This window comes from Rhinolophus ferrumequinum, chromosome 15, assembly GCF_004115265.2.
Source record: "Rhinolophus ferrumequinum isolate MPI-CBG mRhiFer1 chromosome 15, mRhiFer1_v1.p, whole genome shotgun sequence".
Classification (NCBI taxonomy): Eukaryota; Metazoa; Chordata; class Mammalia; order Chiroptera; family Rhinolophidae; genus Rhinolophus; species Rhinolophus ferrumequinum.
The window spans coordinates 24,050,888-24,074,109 of NC_046298.1; positions in this window are offsets into that span (position 1 = coordinate 24,050,888).

The window sequence follows — 23,222 nt, forward strand, 5'->3', positions numbered from 1 at the left end:
GATTCCCACATGGGCCAGTGGGCTCTCAACCACAAGGATGCCGGTCCAACTCCTCTAGTCCCACAAGGTATGGTGGGCTCTGCCCCCTGCAACTAAGATTGAACAGGGCACCTTGAGCTGAGCTGCCTCCCGGATGGCGCAGTTGGTTGGAGTGCGGGCTCTCAACCAAAAGGGTGCCAGTTCAATTCCTCGAGTCTCACAAGGGATGGTGGGCAGCGCCCCCTGCAACTAAGATTGAACATGGCACCTTGAGCTGAGCTGCCGCTGAGCTCCCAGATGGCTCAGTTGGTTGGAATGTGTCCTCTCAACAGCAAGGTTGCTGGTTCGACTCCCGTAAGGGATGGTGGGCTGTGCCCCCTGCAACTAGAAAACGGCTACTGGACCTGGAGTTGAGCTGCGCCCTCCACAACTAAGACTGAAAGGACAACAACTTGACTTGGAAAAAAGGCCTGGAAGTACACACTGATCCCCTTCCCCAATAAAATCTTAAAAAAAAAAAAACATCATCAAGGAGCTAGGCGCTTTCTCTCTTGCTACTCTACTAAAACATAGATTGGTTGCCACTGTCCCAGTGTCATATAGAGACCCAACAAAATCCAGTGAAAAAAGAAAGACTACTTTCACAGTGCTCCTCAAAAAAAAATCAGACATCTTTGCTAGCAAACCACCAGTAGTCCTCTTCTACACACACACACACACACACACACACACACACACACACACACACTCCCTCCTTCCCTTCCCCCCTATGGTCATAATTTTTCCCATTTCTGTACCTAATCAGTCCCTGGCAAGGATAATTAATACCATGATAGGCTTAAATGAAGAACCTCACCATCACAAGGAAGGTGGGTTCCTGAGAAAAACCTGGAATCTTTATAAAAGCAAAACTGGGGTAAGGCTATTGCATTACCAACAAGTCGTGGTGATGTGGTGAAAGAGGTCCATCCTCCCCCATGATAACTACTTTCCCCCTTTTGTTTTTTTTCAAATTAATTATTCTGAAGTTTGGACCTCAAAGTAAGTCTTACAAGTGCACTTCCCTCAGGAGGATCAGTTGTCATGCTTCAGCCCGTGTGAATTGTGATTGGGGCTATTTATATGGAAAGCACATGTATCTGTTTGGGGTCTAGGATGATTCCTATTCTGCATGCATCCACAGATTCAAAAGTTCCATAGGGAACTTAATGGATTACCACAGTTAAAGAGTATAAGAGTTGATAAATCATAAAACTTATACCCAGTTTTAGGAATTTATCTACAGCTGAGAGCCACAGCCCTTTGCCCCCCAAAAAAGAATCATCCACATATAGTAGTTTCCTAGCATTGGGGCTGGGTGCAGAGAGTGAGTTAAGACCAAGAGAACTAACCCCATAGCCAAGGTTGGCCAAATATTCCTTCCCCTATCATAGGATGGGCTTCCCAGAATCAGAGAAAGTCTTGCTACAAACAGAACTTTGCCCTGAATTAGGAGATCATTCTATTTTTTTTTCCACCAAACCAAGCCATATAAGCCAAAAAAGTGGGTAATATTTTATCTAAAATTTTTAATAACTTGCTAAAGATCACGTGTAGGGTAGAGTGAGACTATAGGAGATTCAGACACAAAAGGAGCTTGTACCAACTCACAGATGATTCTTCATGGACATCACTGGGTACTTAAAGAAAGATGGAGGACAGGGTGGTACTGAAGGCATAAATCCCCACCGAGATCCTCCTCCCCCATGGGACAGAAAGTAACCACAGCAAAAACAAACTGCACACCTAGCTCAACTGCTGTTAAGATTTTCTGTTTATCTTTTGTGTTTGGCAGTTTAAATATAACGTAGCTGGCTCCGTAATTATTTGGCTTGGTGTTAATTGAGGTTCTTGATTAATGAAGTAATGTCTGTCACCAGATTTGGAAAAGTCTTGGCTTTTATTTCTTCAAACATAATTTCTGTACATCTTTTCTCCTTTCTTTCTGGTTTTCCAATGACACATACATTAGACTTGTTGACAATGTCCCACATTTCCTTTTTGCTCATTTCTGGGTTTTCTGTTGTTTTTCTTTGCTCTTCATGCTTCATGTACATTGACCTTTGCTTTGAAAGTTCTTCAAATTTAGTAATTCTGTTTCTGTTGTGTTCATTCTGTAATTAACCCATTCACTGAGTTGCTTATTTCAAATACTATATTTTATTTCTACAGAATTAATTTCTTTTTTATAGGTCACAGTTCTGCATTGAAATATCAATTTTACTTTGTTTATTTTGTCTTGTCTTTTATTTCATATATTATTCAGTTTTCTGCAGCCCTTGCCTGCCAACTCTAGGTCTGTTTCTATTGACTATTTTATCTATCATTGAATGCTTTTGTTCTTGTCATATAGTGTAACTTTTTTATTGCATGCCAGATATTGTGAATGAGACTCTATATTATGTTATCTTCCTCTAAATAGTTGACTTTGTCCTCGCTGGCAGTTAAAATACCAACAGGTTACTTTGTTCTTGTTGGTAACAAAACCACTTTTAGGTTTTGTTAAGTTGGGTCTACTACAGTTTTTACCCATCTGGCATTGACTTTGTAGGATCTCAATTGAATATCCTGGTTGTTCATGTATTTTAAAAATAGAGTTGTTTTTTTCTGAGGAAATGGTAATCTTTCTTTATTTCCAGCCTCTATAAACCAGTTCAATTTTCTGCTCATTATTTAAGTGAATTTGAAGCATACATAATTAGTGGGGGGAAAACAGCATTTGTTCAACTTGACCACTGCTAAGTTAGACCAGTTGTGCTTTCTCTATAGTTCTGTGCATAACAATGCCCAAATCTATATTTTCTAACCACGCAGCCATAAAAAACAAAGATATAGTTTGAGAAAAATCTCAGGATTAAAGAGAAATAAGAGTTTATTACAAACAAAAACATAGAGTCTCCTGTTCTTTTAAATCCCCATTGTGTCTGCATTCATAGCGAGTGAACTAAATTGAACATTAACAAGAATGAATGTCAAGTTCAGCACTTGAGTTAAAAATAACCGTTGCAAAGAATACAATACATAACATTTGACTTTAATGAGCCTCTCATATGAGAATAAAATTTAATCTGGGTCCTAAAGTTAAGGCTTTAAAATTAAAATTAAACATATATTGGTTAGGAGGCTGAAGATATGGGTATCTGAATATTCTGTAAGATCCAAGCATTTTCTGTCCCCATGACTACAAATGTGTCACTGACCTTCCTTACAGGACAGGTCCTGGAATATCCTCATTACTTTCCCCAAGCCTGGCTCCAGTGAAAGAACATGAGAATGCAAAACTGGACCCTTTGTTGTGTGGCAGCATGTAAATACAAAGAGTAGCCAACTAGAAGCATGGGACCTAGAGCTCCAAGTTTTCCAGAAATATCATGGGAAAAATTGAATAGCTTGATTTTCTCTTTCCCGCTTTATTTTGATGTTTCTGAAGAGTGCATATCTAAAGCTTGCAATCAATTTTGTTTCCCTGAGGAATCAGGCTGCTCAAGTAAATACAATAAATGATGTTTGTAAAAATGTAGAACAAGAAAAAGGAAAGTAGTAGTGGTCTGTCTGGAACTAAAATTCATTTTACTTTATAGGTTCTTACAAGTTGTGGCAATTATTCTTGTTCAAGTTCAAGTTAGCAGTTAGTTAACTTGGGAACTAACATGAAAGAATGATACCAATGTTTAACTTATTAATAACTATCTGAGTTGGGTAAGCACATAGTTCATATCATAAACATCTTGGATATCACTTGATGAATGGGATATATGAGACTTGCTCTTAATCTATGCTAAATGACATAAAGTGGAAATCCCTCGGAAGCTTTTACCAAATGCTTCTTTGTGTTAGATAACCTGATTTGGTCCTTGTGGTTTAAAAGTTCTAAACTATGGCAGGCAACCCGCTTAGAATTTTAAATGGATGTTGATCATATTACACAGTTGGGTACATTTAATTTAATGCATAGAATAAAGAAAATATTTGTTTTTTTGGTGGAGTCCTTCTCAGTTAACGTTGATTGACTGCCAACCACATTCCCGACAGTGGACTGTGAGTACAACGAGAACAAGGAACAGGAAACACCGTGTAGTGTGCAGCACGTAAAAATGTTGCTTACTGAATGTTGAACCAGTAGCAACTCCCTCGCCTTTTCCTATACATTTTCTCACTTCATCTCCAAAATTTCCCTATGAGGTATTTTTTCATGCTCATTCCGTAGATGATGAAATTGAAGCTTGAAGCAGTTAATGGGCTTCTTTGACCCAGGTCCCAAAACTTGAGTGATCATGCAGTGCTCCCCCTCCCCGTGCTGTGCTCATTCTTTCTTCTGGCTTAGCAGGGTGCAGTCGTATGGCCTGGGGAGTGAAAAAGGAACTGGAGTTGGTAAAAAAAAAAAAAAAAAAAAAAAGTAGATCTATCCATGTGCTCCCTGCTAGGGAAAGTGAGGGTTTGTGAAACGTGTTGGATTCCAGGAGTAAAGGGAACAACAAAAAGACAAGAATAACCATGGCAGCTGTATGCAGAGGACACCACTTGGGGAAGCTGTGAAGGCAGAAAGGGGGCTCACTGAAGAGCCATGGATGGGGAGACAGAGAGTGTGACACTGTGATTTATAATAAGACACATATACCCAGGAGCCAAAAAAAAATATATTCACATTTTAAGAGATGTGAACACTTTGGTCACCATTGCTCAAGCTGTACTTCACCGTAATCCGAAGTGTCTGGATGCTGATGGTAACCACTTGGAGCACCTCTTGTCATTGCAGAAGTCAGACGTGACTTGTATCCATCGTTTTTTATTGGTATATATTGAGTATTATAATTTTAATACAGTTTTCCTTTCTTAAAATGTGTCGACATTTTTTTGGCACCCTCTATATTTGGTCTCCAACCTGTTCCTGGCTAACAGCTCCTAAAACCCTTGGAATTTCCTGTGATAAGCGCTATACAGATGTCTTTTTATTATGTTAGTGAGGTGACTTTTGGAAAGCCCTTAGGTAACCAAAGGAAAGGGAACCAATTAAGTGATTAGAGGGTTGGAACTTCCAGCACACGTCCCCCAACCTATGCGGCAGGGAGAGGAGCTGGAGGGCAATTTAATCAATCACGACTATGTAATGAAGCCTCTATAAAAACCTAAAAGGACAGGGTTCGGAGAGCTTCGGGGTTGGTGAACACATGGAGGTGCAGGGAGAGAGGTGCCCTGCAGAGGGCATGGAAGCTCCGCACCTTTTCCCGGTACCTTGCCCTGGGCATCTCTCCCGTCTGGCTGTTCCTGAGTTACTTCCTTTTATAATAAACCGGTAATCTAGTAAACAAAATATTTCTCTGAGTTCCATGAGCTGCTCTAGCAAATCAATTGATCCCAAGGAGGGAGGTCTGGGAACCTCTGATTTATAGCCAGTTAGTCACAAGTACAGGTAACAGCCTGGGCTTGTGTCTGGCATCTGAAATTGGGGGTGGAAGCAGTCTTATAGGACTGAACCCTTAACCTGTGGAGTCTGATGTTGTCCCTGGGTAGATGGTGTCAGAATTGAGTTGAATTTTGGGACACCCAGCTGGTGTCTGAGAATTGCTTATTGATGTGGGGAAACCCGTACACACACATTGGAATTTACTTGGAGAAAAAGCTAAATTGTCTCAGGTGCCTGGGCAAAGGGACGTGATGCCGAAAATGGGCATCTTGAGAACTGACAGTGAGGCTGTATGATAGAAAGTTACCAAGCAAAAGTTGTGAGTGGAAAATGAAGCTCTTTAAGAGAGATGTGTGGTTACTTAAATTTCGTGGCTGGTCACTGGTGGGCCAAACCCCAAATCGGGCCTACATCATCCTTCCTTTGCTTTAAAAATAATGGAATGTGGTGCCTTGACTTAGAGTTCGTATTCTTCAAGATGCCCATTATTCCTCACTCATGCATTTTACTACCCGTCTGGCCCCTTACCCACCCACTGACTCCCAGTAATGCACATGGGCCTGTCCCACTGATATGGAAGCCCAAAACCCCAGATCCAAAAGGAACAAAATTGAGACCAGCATGGAATAATTTTTTTAACAGCTTGTTGGTGGGCTCATCCTTGTTTTTAGCAACTTCCTTCAACCTGACTTATAATTATGCAACTATAGTACCTGCTAGAATCAATCAGCCTTCCAAAACCAAACACGTTCATCTTTATCCAAATGTAATTTATCTGAAGTGCCATGTTGGTGTGAGCATTATGTATTAGGCTTTTATTTTCTTCTTAAATAATGAAACACCCTAATGGAAGCCATTCCCTCTAAATAAATTTTAATGAGCCCTTATTTGCCAAAATTGTTCTTTCTCTGGATGGGAGAAATTTAATATGAACTTGAATTATCAGGGGCTTTTTTGTTATGATGGGCTTTGGGAATAAATCATACAAAATGACTTATTTTCCTCTATCTTCCGAAGCTGCAAGTGCTGCTCTCACACCTTCTTCTTAAATGCAAAGGGAGTGTCAGCATTTTACCTTGCATCTACACAGGAAAATGTCACATCAGAAAGCATGTCAAAGTGTAAGATATTACTGGAGATTGAAGTGAAAGAGTAAGAAGCCTAATTGCTCTAGAAGGGCATGTATCCCAGACTTTGATACTACAAATGAAAATGCATGTGTCTGCTACATTTTTTTTTAAACTCCTGTCATTGAGTTGTTTTTCTGAGGAAAGAAAGCAAATGGGAACTATGACTCTGTATCCTGGCAGGCTACTGAGCTTGGGTCGCATTGTGCTCACCAAGACTTAGAGCAGGGCCAGATGCAGGACTTGGAAACGTGCCTTCCAGAGAACAGCTCCAGCCTCAGCAAGAATTATGAGCCAGTGGAGTCAGGAGCCAGATCAGAGAGTGCTCCCTTAGACTTCAGAAAGCACACCGTTAATTGCTCCTCTAGACTTTCTCTCCACCTGAAACACTGCCAAAGGGAGCCATTGCCATTTCTGAGTTTGTTTTTGTAATAGCAATGATCCTGAGCGGGGTCATTGAGTTCAGTTTTAAAAATCTGTATCGTATACCTACTAGAAACTTCTGGTTATTAAAAAACAACAACAAAAGAGAGTTTCCATGTTCAAGAAGCTCTGCTAGGGGATGAAAAACTCACAGCTATGTCAAAACTCCAAACTCCAGTGAGTATCAGTCAGATTCCTCTTTTTAAACCAGAATGGTGCCAGCTCAGGGAGCATCTCCCGGGGGTGGGGGGGGGGTGCGGGGGGACGGGGCACAAAGGCAGCAAAGTTCCTTCTGGGTCTGATGGGAGAGCTGGCACCACATGCTGATTGGCTCCTCCACTCCCCAGCTGCATGGCCTTGACAAGGTCAATTAATTCCCTAAAAAGTCTGCTTCCTTAACAGCTAAATGGGAAGAGCACACCCATCTTGTAAGACAGTTGTGAGATGCACACAGATAGTAGACATTCAAGGAATATTCTCATCACCTCCTCTCCCCTGAGCCATCTCCTGTCACCTGTGCTCCCTTCACATCATCATAGGACCCGTACCTACCACCACAATCCCACACCCCCCACTTTCCTACCAGTTTTGGCCAGGACCAGCTCTATCCACAAGATAAAGATTAAAACATGGGATCTCAGAAGATTTGGGAAATGGAATTCTTTAGTCCATGTGGAGAGAAGTCCGTGTGGAAATACTATTAAATATGATTAAGATTATTTTATAATCAATAATAGTAATACGCTTCTCATAATTTGGATATCCTAATATAATTATTCCTATTAAAAAGCATAAAAATAACATTTATAAAACATTTAAAGGCTACAAAGCACTTTGTATTTTATAATTTGATTCACAGAACAATCTGCTATTATTAGCAGGACAAGAAATTTTATTACCAATTTTAAAGATGAGGAAATTGAGACTCTGAGGATTTAGATGGCTTGATCCAGTCACAGAGACTTTCTGGAAAAACACGCTCAGGTAAACCTTTGCTTCCAAATCATATCTCCTTACGGCATGTCATATTGCCTGAGTAAATGTTGGTAAAACAGGTCTAGACTTGACTTTCATGCAGTATCAGTATGCCTACTCAACAGCTCAACTTGTGAATGTCAAGCAGGTCATTCAAGCTAGGTCCCAAACTTTATTCATGAACTCTCACCACACATCTTCTGTTCCTTTAAAGCTTCCTGCCTTGATGCAGGAATTGCCAGTCAAACAGGTGTCCACACCAGAAGCCTCGTGGTCACCCCGACACCCCACCTTCACTCACCCAGTGTCCTGTCACCCATCTCAGTGGACTCCACCTCTTAAATATCTTCTGACTCTGATTCTGCCATCCTAGGCAAGCCGCCATTGTCTCTTTCCCTCTCCTCGCCACAGCCTCCCAGAATTCATTCTTGCCCTGTAATCTGATTCCCCAGAGAACCACCAAAGTCACCTTCTAAAGCATAGATGTGGAGCCACCCCTTCCTTACCTAAATCTTTCCTCAGTCTTCTCAGAACATGGTCATATCTTTCATGCGTTAGCCACTGCCAGCTGCTTGAGCTCAGCTGTTCTCACTTTCTGTCTCCCCCCAACACCTCCCCAGAACTGTTCTGGTTCCAGGCTGACAACTCGCTTCCCACCTCTGGACCTTTCCAGAAGACACTCTGTGAATGGCGTGTCCTTGCTGCTCACTACACCTGCTTCCCACCTAGTCTCCCTCAAGAAGTCTTCTGAATACTGTATTGCCCTGATGCCTTTTTCTCAACTCCTCTTCTACTCCATGTGGTAAGCAGAAGAATGGCCTCCTTACGGGTGTCTGCATCCTAAGCCCTGGAAACTGTGAATATGTTACCTTACATGGCGAAAGCGACTTTGCAGATGTAAGTTAAGGACCTTGAGAATAAATTAAGGAAGATTACCGTGGATTGTCTAGGTGGTGCCAATGAAGTCTAAGGGTCCTTATCAAGGAGAGTAGAAGGAAGGCGAGTCAGAGGAGGAGATGTGACGACGAAGCCGAGATGGGGTGCAATTACTAGCTGGAGCCACAAACCAAGGAATGGGGGCAACCACTAGAAAAGATAAGGAACTAGATTCTCCTCAAGAGCCTCCAGGAGAAACTTAGCTGGCCAGAAGGCCTTGACTTTAGCCCGGTGAGACCCATTTCAGACTTAGGACCTTTGTTTTGTTCTAAACCCTCACTAGCGCTGGTAGGAAATTAGTAACCTTCAGCTCCCACGTCCCAGGTCCTTGTAGGCTCCCTTGTCTTGTTTACCTGGCATTCTGTACCTCTCTTAACTGCACATAGATCTCTTGCAAATACGCACTTGGAATATTTTGCTCAATGCCCATTCATCTGATCAGAGAGTGTGGTGCACCTCCCGTTACCTTTTTTGGTCACCCCTGACTCCCCAGCTTCTAGCATAGGATAGGACTTGGACCAAGAAGGAATTCATTCATTAGGGAAAAGGTTCACAGAGCATTTTTGTGGCAGTAATGAAAGTAATGAAAATAAATAGGCTATTTTCAAAGAAAGGGGCAAATTACAGGCAGCGTGTGTTGATCAAGCAGAAAAGGACTGTCTCCCAGCGCTAGCTTACTACCTCTCCAAGTTGGCACATGGGTGGGTAAATGCCACTTTGCAGGGAGTGGAACAGCCTCTCCAGTGAGCTTCTGAGTTGACTTTGGATGGAAAGTGGTCAGATGCCTCTGAAGGGCAGAGATCCCAGGGACCTGGCACTCTGGGTTCCTCTACTATGAGAGGGAGTCTTCTGCTAGGCAGTAGGAATGTGGGGCAGTGTCTCCGTGTGGGGAAAGGGGAGTATCTTTGAGCACCTACCATTTACTCATACTCACTCCCCAGTGGCCACACACGCACACACACATTGTTTAGGATGTAGCAGACAAGCCCTTCCTCTGAGGAAGAACTCCCGTGCAGTGCTTGAGACTATCCATTCCTAAAGTACATGCATCTGACTTCTAATTCTGCCTTTTTCAGTTCTAGTGATGGGACTGGAATCAAATCCCTAAATCTCACTTTCCTCATCTGCAAAATAAGTTTGTCCCCTCCTCAGATTGTTCTGATATCCCAAGGATTAAACAACATGCAGATTAGATGCCCGGCGCACATCACGTGCTCCATAAATGGTAGGAATTACCATTCTGGTCTGAGGGAGAGGAGGATTATATGTTTAATGGGGAGCTTTTGGAAGCTGTGCGCTTTCTCAGGGGCATTCACAGTTACAACCTCCTTGTATCCACACCACGCCCTGTGAGCATCATCTCCACCTTGCTGGTGAGGCATCTGGCTCGTGGACTTGGTGAGATTTGCCCAGAACCACACCGTGTATAAATGGCAGAATGTTTGATCATTCTAGAACCAGAGTGGCCTCGCTGAAGGTGGGCTTGGCTGTTCTTTTACGGAGGGAAAGAACAATCAATACTTCTGCAGGAACACTGCTGGAGAGAATCCTGATGTGAGCACAAAGTTTCTGGGAACAAGAAACTGGCAAAGCTCACTGTCAACAATCAGAAGGCGTCACCAGGAGAAAAGTACTTGGAGGAAGCATTGTTTTAATATCTTCTTTGAAACAGAGCTGATTTCCCTAGACAAACACAGAGCGAAATGCATGTAATTATCTATGCATACAATCCTGCCACCTTCTATATATGTAGACGGTGCATTTTTTTAACTCAAGAAAAAAGACACAGATGCCATTACTCATATGTTAGCCAGTGGAAAAATCTCTCTCCCCTTTGCTTCTCTCTTGCAGTCATCAGCACACTGTGTTATGATGAATTTGGGGAGTAGGTCAACAAATGTATCTGTGAAAAAAACTGGCGAAAGAAATGTTTCCTGTTTCCTGGTGCTCGTGAGTGTGAAAATAGAATTGATTGCTTCTTGATTCTTTGCTCCAGCATATAGGAACATGAACTCACAGGGGCAGATAGCCATCTACACCGCTCCCCACTGCACCCCCACATACCACCTGGACAACCAGCTCCTCTTCACAAGGCCGTGTAGGTTCTGTATCCCCAAAGAGGGGAAAGTAGTTCTTGCCATCTGTTTGCCTAGGCTCTTGTGGAACTGTGGGGGTGAGTGTGTTTTGGGGATAGAGGAGATCAGGCATGTGCCGGCTAGAGGGCAGCGTCCAAGAGCTCATGTGACCATGTCTGCCCACTGCAGACAGGGCTGAGGACATGCGTTATTCACACATGTTGAACTCATTGTTTCCTTCCAACACCCCCTCTAGAGCCCTACAGTGGTAAATACCCTTCTTCCAAATCCACAGAAGCCCCACGACACATTTTCAGCTAGCTTTGGAACTGTCCAGCAGGACAAAGTCAACTTTTGTACATTCTGAAAATACAACCTGTTGGACTATTCAGTCCTGGGTTTCTCAGAAAAGCGAATGGGAATGAGAGTGGCTGGTCTGGGCCTTTTCAATGAGAGACTGGGGGCGCCAGGCCCAGCGAGGTCAGGGAGAAAGAACCTGTGTGAAGCCACCCTGGAGATGCAGGACAATGACCAGAAACCAGAATTTACCCACAGGACTCAATGAGGCAAAGGGTAAAAATAAGTAGGTTATAAAACAAATTGTACAGTATAATCTTGTTAAAACGATAAACTACATATGTTATATTCATATATTTTGAAAAAACACCGGAAGGAAATATATGAAAATGCAAAATTTTGAGCTTTTTTTCTTCCCTGACTTCAAGGAATACAGGTGATTTTACTTATTTATTTATTTATTTATTTACTTACTTACTTACTTACTTATTTACTTATTTGTGTTTGTGATACAGACCCATTTTCCCCCAAAATTTTCTACATTAAGCACATACTATGGTGACAATGAGAAAAAAGCCTACTGTTCGAAAAACATCTACCCTAGCCTCTGAGTTGGAGCCAAGTGAGTCCAATAAAAACAGAGTCATTCTCCACGTGCCCCTGTGCCCCACGGATGGCTCCTCTGTAACCACGAGAATGGAGCTTTAGAACATGCACATCATCAAAAGCTTCATCATTAGGACACAACAGTTTTCAGGACGTGGGTGTGACTGCCTTTGTCCAGAGCAGACCAAGAAGCAAAGGCAGCTTCCTCTTACCTAGTTCCTCACCTAGGTAAGGAGGGCGGTAGCTTTTGGCCATCTCCATCCTCACCTGGAGGTTCGGGGGACAGTAAGCTACACACCAAAGTCTATAGCAAAGCAATGGGACTTGGAGAAATTGTCCTGCTCACACTCCATCGGGTCTGATCCGGAACAAGAGCCACACTGTGGACGAAGCAAATAGGGCTCTGATCTCAGTTTGGCAACCATTTAGCTGGCTCCCTTTGGGCAAGTTATGTGGTCTCACCTGACCTTGGATTCCTCATCTGTTTAGGGGTCTTCCCTTTTGTCCCCACGTAAGCATTGCTGAAATTTTGCAGAACACTCTGATTTCTTTTCAGAACAGGAATTGGAAAAAAAAAATTACAACTGTGAATCAGAAACACCAAACCATCTTGGCTCGGTAAACATGGAATGGAAATAAACGGTTTGCATGTATTTTTCCTTAAAATCCAAAAAAAACCCCAAACACCCCACTCTTACACACCCCAGATAAATTGTACAATAATTGTACAATTACTTTGATGTTTCCAAGGACATCCAGAATGTCAGAACCTTCTATACCTCTGTTGTCCGGTGTGGTAGTCACTGACCGCATGTGGTTATTGAAATGTGGCTAATCTGAACTGAGATGAGCTGGAATGTAAAATACACCCCAGATTTCAAAGATACAGTATGAAAAAAAGGTAACATATGTCATTCATAGTTTGCATTGATTATATATTGAATTTATATTGGACATAATGATTTAAATATATTATTAAAAACATTTTCACCTGTAATTTCTCTTTTAGCGTGCCTTACTAGAAAATTTAAAATGACTTATGTGGCTAGCATCATAGTTCTGGTAGACACTGCTGATCTAGAAGGTTTTCTGTCTGGGGAGAGGCTGTTTGTTCTTCCATCACCAGCTGGCATGACAAGAGCACTATGTGAAGTGCATTGTACACAGGGACGGTGTAAAGATTAATAGGCTTCTAGCACCTTAACCCTAATCGGGTTATGTTGGCTGGAATCTGAGCTACTTTTCCCCCTTCTATGCTGCCTTCCCCCCTTCTGCCTCTTCTTCCTCTTTTTCCTTTTTTCTGAAATCATCTATGCCAAAGTGGCCTGCCATGGCTGAGCTCTAATAAAAGTGAGATAATTAGCTACTGTTATACTTCACTCATCATTAGCAACTGATTTACTGGGAAAGCTTTACTCCAGGAAAAATCATTACCTGCCAGTGCGATGTGACTTGTAGTCAGGTTTTGCCTGCCCAGAATACTTCCAATGTGCTTTAACTAACAGTGCTCTGGTTTTTCTTTGCAAAACCGATCAATGCCTTTGGCTGTATCAGTCACGGGGCCCTAGACTCTTCCCCTCCCCACTGGACATTCAGGACAGTCCGACTCCCTTTCCCAGAACTCAAGTCTCAAGAGGAGTGAGACACCATGGGAACGGAGGTGTATGTAAGCCATTTGGATATCAGTCTCCAAAGGAGACTGACCAGTCGCTCCTGCTACTGGATTCTTAAAGCTGCCTTGATATTGTGCCTGATTGATTTCCAATTCTTTCAATCTTATGAGCTACCCAGTAATCTTGAAATAACTTCCTTTTGCATTTAAGCTACCTAGAGTCATTTTTCATTCTTTGCAGCCACTCTCTGTGTTATTATTTTGATTTTGCAAAACAGCGAAATGCAATAAAAGATATTTAAGGACCTTTATCCATAGCTGCAGTGGACCTGGTCCTGGGTTAGTTCAATTCAACACAGAGCTGAGTCCCTCACCTGCATGCCAGGGGGCTAAGCTCTGAGAACTGGAGTTAAGTAGAATGGGGTGGCCTGGTTTTCCCCAACCTTTCAGTACAGTGAATTATCTCTCACTCAAGCTGTCCCTTATGAAATGGAGGTTTTTTGTTATTGTTTTATAATACACATATTTATTACATTATATATATTCCATAATATAGTTTATAATTATTATGTTTATACCACATATGGAAGGCGTTACCAATTATTATAGAATTGGTTAGATCATGGATCATGTTGTACACGAAATAGAGAGAGATGCTGGGACAGCAGGTGAAACCAGAAATGGCCAGCCCTGGAGTGGATAAACCCATCCATGATTTTATTAGGAAATAATCATGTAACCTTATCTTGTATTTTACATTATTTTAGGTGTTTGGTTGATAGTCACAAGCGAGTGCAGTTCCTTTGAGAAGTTGTTTATCTTGGATGCAGAGCGAGAGAATAATAAAGTTATGTAGTTGCCGAATATTTCTTTAGAAGAATGGGATCTAGGCATGAGAAGTTTAGAAACTTGGGACTCCAGGGTAGTGGTAACCTGTATAATTAGCAAGTTCCTTCCAACTTTAACTTACCTTAGGGAGAAACATGGCAGGATGAACCTAGAGGTAAAGTTTGTTCAGATCTACCTGTGAGGAAGGACAGCCAATAAGTCACAGGACGCCTGAAGGGGACAGTGTCCCTAGCTCCTGAAACTTCAGGCAGCAGGACCTAGGAGAATATGCTACGTCTGTGGTATCTGCCCCCAAAAGAGGACAATGGCTTCCTCACGTCAGACAACTTCAGCTTGATGGATGAGAACTGGGGTTAAGTTTTAAAAAGTGGTACCTAACATACCACTTGTTGGTTTAGTGTACCTAACTACCCTTGATGAGGGAGAGCCAGAGAGAAGGAGGAGGAAGGGAAAGAGAGAATGAATGAAAAACAGATGTCACAGAAAACTTTGTGTATAATCATGGAGGAGAATAGGAAATGCAAAAACATATAAAAGTTTGAATTAAAGAGGAGGATAAATGATCTTTATCAGTGATAAGCTCTCTGCTGCTGAACCTTTTATTTATTTGTGGATGATAAAGAAATAGTTCATGAAACAACAAAATAAAGATGATGCTGTGCCCCATGGTGCTCGTCCACATTTATTCCAATTCTGTGAATCTGATCAAATTGAAATTTGAAATCTGTTTCTAAAGGAAGCATTGAGCACCACTCTGAAATATCAACAAGCACACAACATCTATAGTTCTGCAGCTAGACATGCCATTTAGAATCATTCAGCAAAAAAATCCCAAAAGCCAAATGAATCCAGCTCTAAACATCTTTCAGTCTGATTGGAAAATAACCCATAGAATGCCTGTTGAAAAGGAGGAACGTGGAAGCCCTGTGGTTACATGGAGGGAAAACAGAGATTGTCCTACAGTGGAGGCCAGCAGAGGTAGCATATGTTCTGAAAAATTTCTAAGCCAAATAACCTCTACCCTTTTTGCTTCGTGGCTAGTAAAAGGTGACTATCTGGATCCCAGTCCTGGCTCGCCAAGTGCTAGCCTTGTGACCTCAGGCAGGATGTTGAGCTTCTCTAACAATCAGTTTCATCAACTATTAAAAATGGGCATAGTTACCTGAAATCTATGTAATTTTACTAACAATTGTCACCCCAATAAATTAAAAAAAAGGGGGCATAGTTATATTTGCTTCATAGGACTGTCGTAAGGTTTGAGCAAGGTTAATGTGTATACATGAGCTAGCTTAGTCCCTGGCATGATCGGTGCTTAATGAATATTAGATTTTTTTCTCTTAATTTAAGAATATCTAACACTTCTGTTTGAAAAGAGCCCTGATTTTTAACTGCAAACATCATCGCAGCCAACTTGTGGGTTGAGATGAGAGCTCCGATGAGAACTCCAATCAGACTTCTCGTCACGTACTCATCAGGCTTGCAAAGCCGGCAGCCAGTGAGATGTGGAATTTTAATTTTCTGAGATTCAGAAGTGGGGAGTTGTTTTTACCTCCCAGGACTGTGTGAGTAGGAAATAAACGCTGTAAAACACCAGACACTGTAACGCGTTGACACCATGTACGTGTGTGGGGGTATCCTGTTGAAGAGATTGTTGCCAGCCACTGAGTCATGAGGATCTTCTCCTAAATTATACTCCAGAATCATTCTTGTTTTATCACTCATCTTTAGATCTGCAATCTACCATTGATTTTTGTGTATGATATGAGAAAGGGAATTTATAATAACTATGGATTATGTGACACACCCAACTCATCCTTCAGGAGCTTCTTCTTGACCCATGGCATACTCTCATGACGTTGACCCTACAGAATTACCAGGGTTACATTGCACTCTGTTGTCCTTCCTTTGTGCCTCCTGTCTGAAGTCCTTTCCCACTCTTAAAACCAGTCTCCTATATGCACAGACACATCCAGCTAGGAATAGTGGTTGCCCATTTGTCTTCCTGAAGCCTCTATACTTCAGAAAGGATGGTCTTGGAGAATTCTACAAGGCTGGAGTGTACGTGGAAAATCACAGGGGGAAGAACCACAGTACACCTCACTGCTCTTCCTAATCTTCGGTTTATATAGGCTTGGCAGGGAAGGAGAGAGCTTGGAGACTTCCGTGAGGATCTGCGATTTGATTATAGTTGTCCCGTCTGTGCATATGAGGCCTCGTTTTCCTCAGCTTTGGGTCCCATTTATCAATTCTTAGGCAACCAGACAATACCTACAGATCAACCTCCCATCACACCGGGGTGGACATGTAGGGGACGAAGGGCAATACAAAGAGGGAGCTGGGGTCCAAACACATATGGTGGCCATTTGACAACTTTACCAGAAGCTTTATATGCTTAGAGAAATAAGGAACGAGAGCTCCCCATGCAGTACAGAGCCCCTGGTACCCAGGAGGCCATCAGTGATTCAGACTGTGACATTCAGAGTGCACCTTTTACAAGAGGCTCTCCGTCATCCCCAAAAATGGAAAAGAAAATTCTCACAGCTGAGCAGCTGACAATAATGTTCATTAAAAACAACTAAAGCATCTCTGTGTTATCAAAGAGCCGTATGGCACCTGGAAAAATAGCATTGTGATATTTTAGGGGGGAAAAAAATAAAATAAAAGTTAAAAGGAAAAAGAAAAATAATTTTTCTATCTCAAAAGACACAGATTTCCCAATTCTGAGAATGTGAATTACATACAATTTATAAAGTCCTTTGAAATTAACAGGTTATATTAGCACAGCTGATACCTCCTTATCTAAAAGTGAGCAATTACAGCCCCATTACGATGGAAAAAACAAACAAACAAAAAAACTTCTAACACATGATGTGGCCTGAGGCAGAGAAAAAATAAGGTCTTTGCGTAATATTGTTCCAGAATGAGCCCATCGCTTTTTTTCGTGGGGAACTTGGATTTGGGGTCAACAAGTCAGATTTCTTGTGTTGCTGAACCCATAACATGGGGACCTCAGAGCTATGGGTGGCCAGGATATTTACTAAGAGAAGGCAACGTTCAGGGATAAGCAATACAAATAATGGAGATGTACAGAGATAAATATGGGCGAGCATAGGAGGTGGACAAAGTAAGAGATCTTAGGATATTTCTTGTTTCCGATTTCATTCCTTCTGAAGTCCAGCTGCCTTCCATTCCATGTGTCGTAAGGTGCCCCTTAATTGACTTTTATAGCCACCTTCTTAATGAGCTGCCCGCAGCTGCGTTCTCTTACTTCCCACCTAGAATCCTGAGTGCTGAACGTTTTAGGAAATGGGCCAGTAAGTAGAGAGGCTGTTCTAGGCACAACACTGTGACACAAGACACCATGTCACTGACAACCCTCCCTCTGTCCCAGGGGTGCTGACATGCTGCACAGAGTTCTTGAGCATTGAGTGATAAACCAGAGAAGTACTTCACATTGGCTGTGTTTTGCCCTCGGAAGAGGTGGAGGACAGACGAGCTGACATGTCAAAGCCGCTGGGATGTGATTTAACGACTCCATCACACTAAAGAAGGCCATGGAACCTGGAGCCTGCAGGACAGTCCTGGTTTGAAATATTCTGCTGCCATCAGCTTAGATATTGTCACAATGCTCCCTTAAGAATTTATGCTCGTCCTTACTCACAGGAGCACAGCTAAAACTATTTCCCAGAGTCATGCTTTCCAGTGGTCCAGGGATGAGAGGATTTTAATACATGTATCAAAGGGACAATTACTTTTCATCTGAATTCATAAAGCCCTAATGATGTGAACATCAAGACCATGTTGTTAATTCTGTGTAGTATAAGTAAAATTTTTTAAAGTTGCTCACACTTTTCTAATCATATGACCTTGAGCAAAATGCTTAAACTCTCTGGACCTCTATATAGTTATATTACTGTGACTAGTAAATAAATTTGCCAATATAAAGTGCTTAGTATAGTACCTGGCACATAGTAAGTGCTGAACAAATAACAAGCTCTTCCTATAACTAGAAGTACCTGGCTGCCTCCACTGTCTTCATTTCAGAGGAAGGTGAACTCTCCCTTATCCAAAAATATTTTAGATGCCACTCTAACCATTAGAGATGCATCCTTTTGGATTGTCAAATAATCTCTACTGTCAGAAAATTCTAGTAGGACATGCGAAATACTGCTTAGTGGTCATTCCAGCCTTTCATAAAATACAGGTTTCAAAGTAGATTCCTTCCTCCTAATAAGTTTTAATGAAGAGAAGGGTGAGATTAGCCGTCTGACTCCTGAGAGAGGTACAGATTTGGAGGATTGACATGGAGTGGGCTGATACTACAAAGATCCCTAATTTTCTGTACTCACCAGGCAGATGAGCTAGTCCCATCAGAGACACCCAAGAGCTCCAGAATTTTAGAACAGGTGCCTCCGATCAGGTACATGGATTTTTTCTGCCATCTAGTGGTGTCATTATTGAGGACAGCGGTCTTTATGTGAGCAAAGGAAGCCTTGGACCTCTCTGGACGGTGCGTAGGAAACTCACTGGCTTCTGTGAATCTGACTGCTTTAGGTACCTCAGAGAACTGGAGTCACGGTTTCATAGGTGGATGTGTATATCCAGACTCATCAAATTCTATACATTAAATATGTGCAGGTTTTGTTTATCAATTATACTTTAATAAAGCTGGTTTTTAAAAACAAAAAACAAAACAAACAACAACAATTCACTGGCTCCCAGCTTACACTGTCTGGGGGTTGTCCCTGAGATCCTAAATGAGGCCGGAAGAAAAGCAAAGACTTGGATCTGCAAGGAGGAGCAAACCCCCGGACTGGCTATTTGAAGGCCATTAGCTTGGCCACCGATTGTCTGGGTGGCCTCAGGCCTGTCACTTCTCTGTCCCAACCTATTTTTCTCCTCTATCAGATGAATCACACTGGCTGGCCCCTGCTTGCTCTAAGATTCTGGTGTTCTAGTGGCCTTCAAATTGTAAATCTCTGTTTAAAGAAACGTATCTATACTTCCTTTATCAATAAAACTAAATTGAGATATGATAACATTTAGACAATTAGCTAATTACTATTCCTGAGGACAACCCAGTGCTAAGGCGGGTGAGTATGACGTTTCTGACGTCATCTTCTTGGGAAAGCTCTTCCTTCTTAATTGCTTCGTAAAGACCGTAGGAATCGTGGATGCATTTACTCAGAGATCCATAAGGTAAATGCAAAGATCAGTGAGCAAGTGGCTTGTTTCTAATATTCAGATATTGCTTGATGAATGCCAGAAAGGCTTCAATCACACCAGTAATGCACATTGGTTGGATTTATTTAACCTAGAATTTTCCATTTGCCATGACACAGCACTGGCTCAACTCCCTCCCAAAAAGGACTACCGTATATTCTTTAACTTTTTTCCTGCTTCTAAAATCTCTCCTTTCCCTTCATCGTTATTCTGTCTAATCGGTAAGATAGAGGAATCTGAAAATACTTGACTACCGAAACACCCCACTGGCTTCCCTTGGCCGCCATCATCCTGTCCAAACCTGCCTCATGTCATCAAAACACCCCTTGACTGGGCCCTACCAGGCACATCTGTTTACTGCTTCCTCAGCATCTCCATCCCCCACCAGCTGCAGCACCCTGAATTTTGTTTGGAAAAATTACTCTCTTCTGTGGCTTGAGTAGTCTCGACCTCACTTCCAAGGCCAGAGTGGATCTTTACTGCCTTAGGCCACTCTAAATGACGCTTCTCCTGGCCACAGTGATTGGTTCAGGGGTGGACACGTGATCCAAGCTGAGACAATGAGATTTCGATGGAGACGCCTAAGAATTAGACACCCTCCAGTCCCTACTGGATGTAGCCAGAGAAACTGCTGGAGTTATCTTGGAGTCACAGGGGAGAGTCTTCTAGAAATTGGAGTGAGCACCAAGGAAGAAGAGCAAGAAATGGGATAGAAACTGAATCCGGGTCACACCAATTGCCCTGAGTCAAGCCTCACTCGGGGCCAGTCATTACCTTTCTCTTCTATCAGCCAGTAAAGTTCATTTATTTGAGGCAGTTTGAATTGGGTTTTCTGTCTTTTGAAATAATGGTAACAATGATAAGCAAAATTCATAAAGGCCCCATGCGAACTTTCCGTACATTTTGCATTAGTGCTCATAGACTCATCTTCCGATATCACCAGACTGAAGGAGAACATTCAGGCAGAAGGGACGGTGCGGGTGAAGGCACAGCCATGCTCATCAGGTTATGGGGGTGCTGACTTGGTCATTAATAATTGGACCTGAGCATGGGGGAGAAGGCAGAGGCAAGAGTGGTCCCACAGGGGACAGACGTGAGGCACTTCGGACTGACTGCTACCACCCTGAACTAGGAAATAAACGAGCTTGGAGGAAGGAGACAAAGTTCAGTGTAGAACAATTTGAATTTGAGGAGAATTATCATAGTAAGCTGCACAAGTTGATGACTCACATACCATCCCCAGGAATTTAGGTCCATAACGGCAGGGACCCTCTGTTCTTCTTCCTCAGTCTATCCCCCAGAAGACCCCAAGGACTGTCTGTTCAATTACTATTCAGTGAATGAAGAAATAAATCAATGAAAACTAGATTATCCAAAAATAATTAGAGCACCGTGTCTTCAGTGGGCCTAACGATGAAGTTCAGTAGAAGTTCTACAATGCCTGCTGGTAGGAACAGCAGACTGTCAGGGGGAGAGGTAGTGCTGAAACTGTCTCCTACAGATGTCAGTGGAGAAAGGGGAGGCTGGGGGAGCGGCTTGAGCAAAGTTGCTCCTGCCCCCGTGTCTGATTGGGGAGTAGCGCTATATTCCGCAGAATTGTATCACTGTACCAAATAATTGGAGAGAGAGTTAGAGCTCCAAATAGTTGGAGAGAAGCAACCAACAAGGGATCCCACCTCACAGGACAACTGATGACCCATCCCAGTGGCCAGAGCAGTAAAGGATACCAGGAGGGGGCTATGCTTGCAGAAATAGGTCACAAAAGATTTAAGAAAAAAGGGGCCTTGTCACTGCAAGTTTCTCTGTCCTTCAGCTGAGTCCGGAGACTATCTGGTGTGTCTCTATTGAAATCCAAGGAATAGGAAATGAGGCAGCTGGTACTGATGTTTTGTGTTTCTTTTTACTGATTACATGCAAGATGGAGAGAAAGAAGAGGGGACTTGGAGCCATTCTGGTAAACAAAATCCAGAAGCTAATTGCCTTGTTTTGTTGTCTTTACCTCTAAAGGAATTTTCCGGAGGAAAAGTTACACAGAAAATTTCTATTTAAAATGAAGAAGAATCTAACTCCCGTAATTGTTTCCAATTTAAGGGGGAAAAAAACCTTCAAAAGGAAAGCATTATTTCTAAGCTTAGTTGTTTCATATGCATTTTAAAAAGAAAATATGGCACAACTTAAAGCAGTTTTCTGTCAGCTATTGGGGATTTGCATGAGAATGATCAAAGGGGCCCTTTTCCCGGTCTTTTATCAGTCTCCTCTTAAAAGACTCTCTGGGTGTAGTCAGTTACTCCTCCATCATAACTATTGACACTCACAGGCAATATAACTCTCATGGCTGGTTTTATGAATTTCTTCGCCGTACACAAGGAAGTACTTTGAAACATTAGAAAATCCATTCAAATCTTATTTCACTGGCAGCAGGTGACTTGGAAATGATTTTGTGCCCTTTTTTGTTTTCTTATTCTTTGAGGAGTGATGCTGCTGACTGGCTTCATTACTACCACAGAGAACGAGAGCTGGGATTCGGGGACCTGTGAAAACACCGGAACTCAACATCTTCATGAGCCAATTGACACCTTCTGAGTTTTCGGTGGCCAGATTAGATTTACCCAAAGGAATAATGAGGTGATTGTGGCCTTGCATTCTGGAAATTTGCACGTGTTTTTGCATGTTAATATGAATACTATACAGGAGAACAGAGGTGGTGTGGAATAGTGGAGGAAGCATAGAACTGGATCCCAGGAAATCTGAGATGCAAATTTTAGTTTGACTTGACTAAATAATTTAACCTTTGTAAGCTTCTGTTTACTCTCTCTCTAAAATAGGATAGTTATATACATTCCAAAGGAGTGCTGAGGATTAAATAAGATGATATATCTCAGACATCTCCTATACAGGATACACAATACTGGTTCAATGAATTGGTGGGGGAGGGGTGCTGCTGGTGGTGGTGTTATTATCGATCTTTAAATATTCATTCACATTATCTATGATGATTGCAAATGATTACAGTTGGAATGATTAATATCATACACAAGTAATACGAAATGGACATTTTTCAATATTTTTATTTTATTAACGCTAATATGCTCATTTGCAAATATGTAAATGATATAATTGTATAAGGTGGGAAATTAAAGTCGCTTATAATTTTGTGCTTTCCTGCTCTGAGATATGGTGATTATATTTTCAAATTTGTTTCTGTGTACATATAAAAATAGTGCTAGAACATTCTAATGCATTTTTCACTCAATAGTAGGACTTGATCTTGATGTGACGGTGGACCATTTGATCTCTAGTGCCTTATCTTTGGGGTGGAGCCTATTGGCAACTTTAGATTTTTTTTGATCCAGTTTGTAAATCAATAGCAAGTTAGACTTTCAGATTACTCCAACAGAGGGGCTTTGAGTTGTCTATTATCAAATAATGTCTAAAAACATTAATATGTCTTGGTTTGCTTCTCTAGTAATGACTTTTGTTGAAGGATAATTTCAAAAAGTTAAAAATATGACTCTCATATAAATATATAATAAGGACATTTGTATTTAATTCAGTTTATTAATAAACAAAGGAATCAATCAGGTGACATACCCAGTTCAAAGTGGAATTCAAGGAACAGAAATTTAAACAGTTGTTCAAAGGAATGCTGAAATGAATTTGTTAATCAATACAAAACT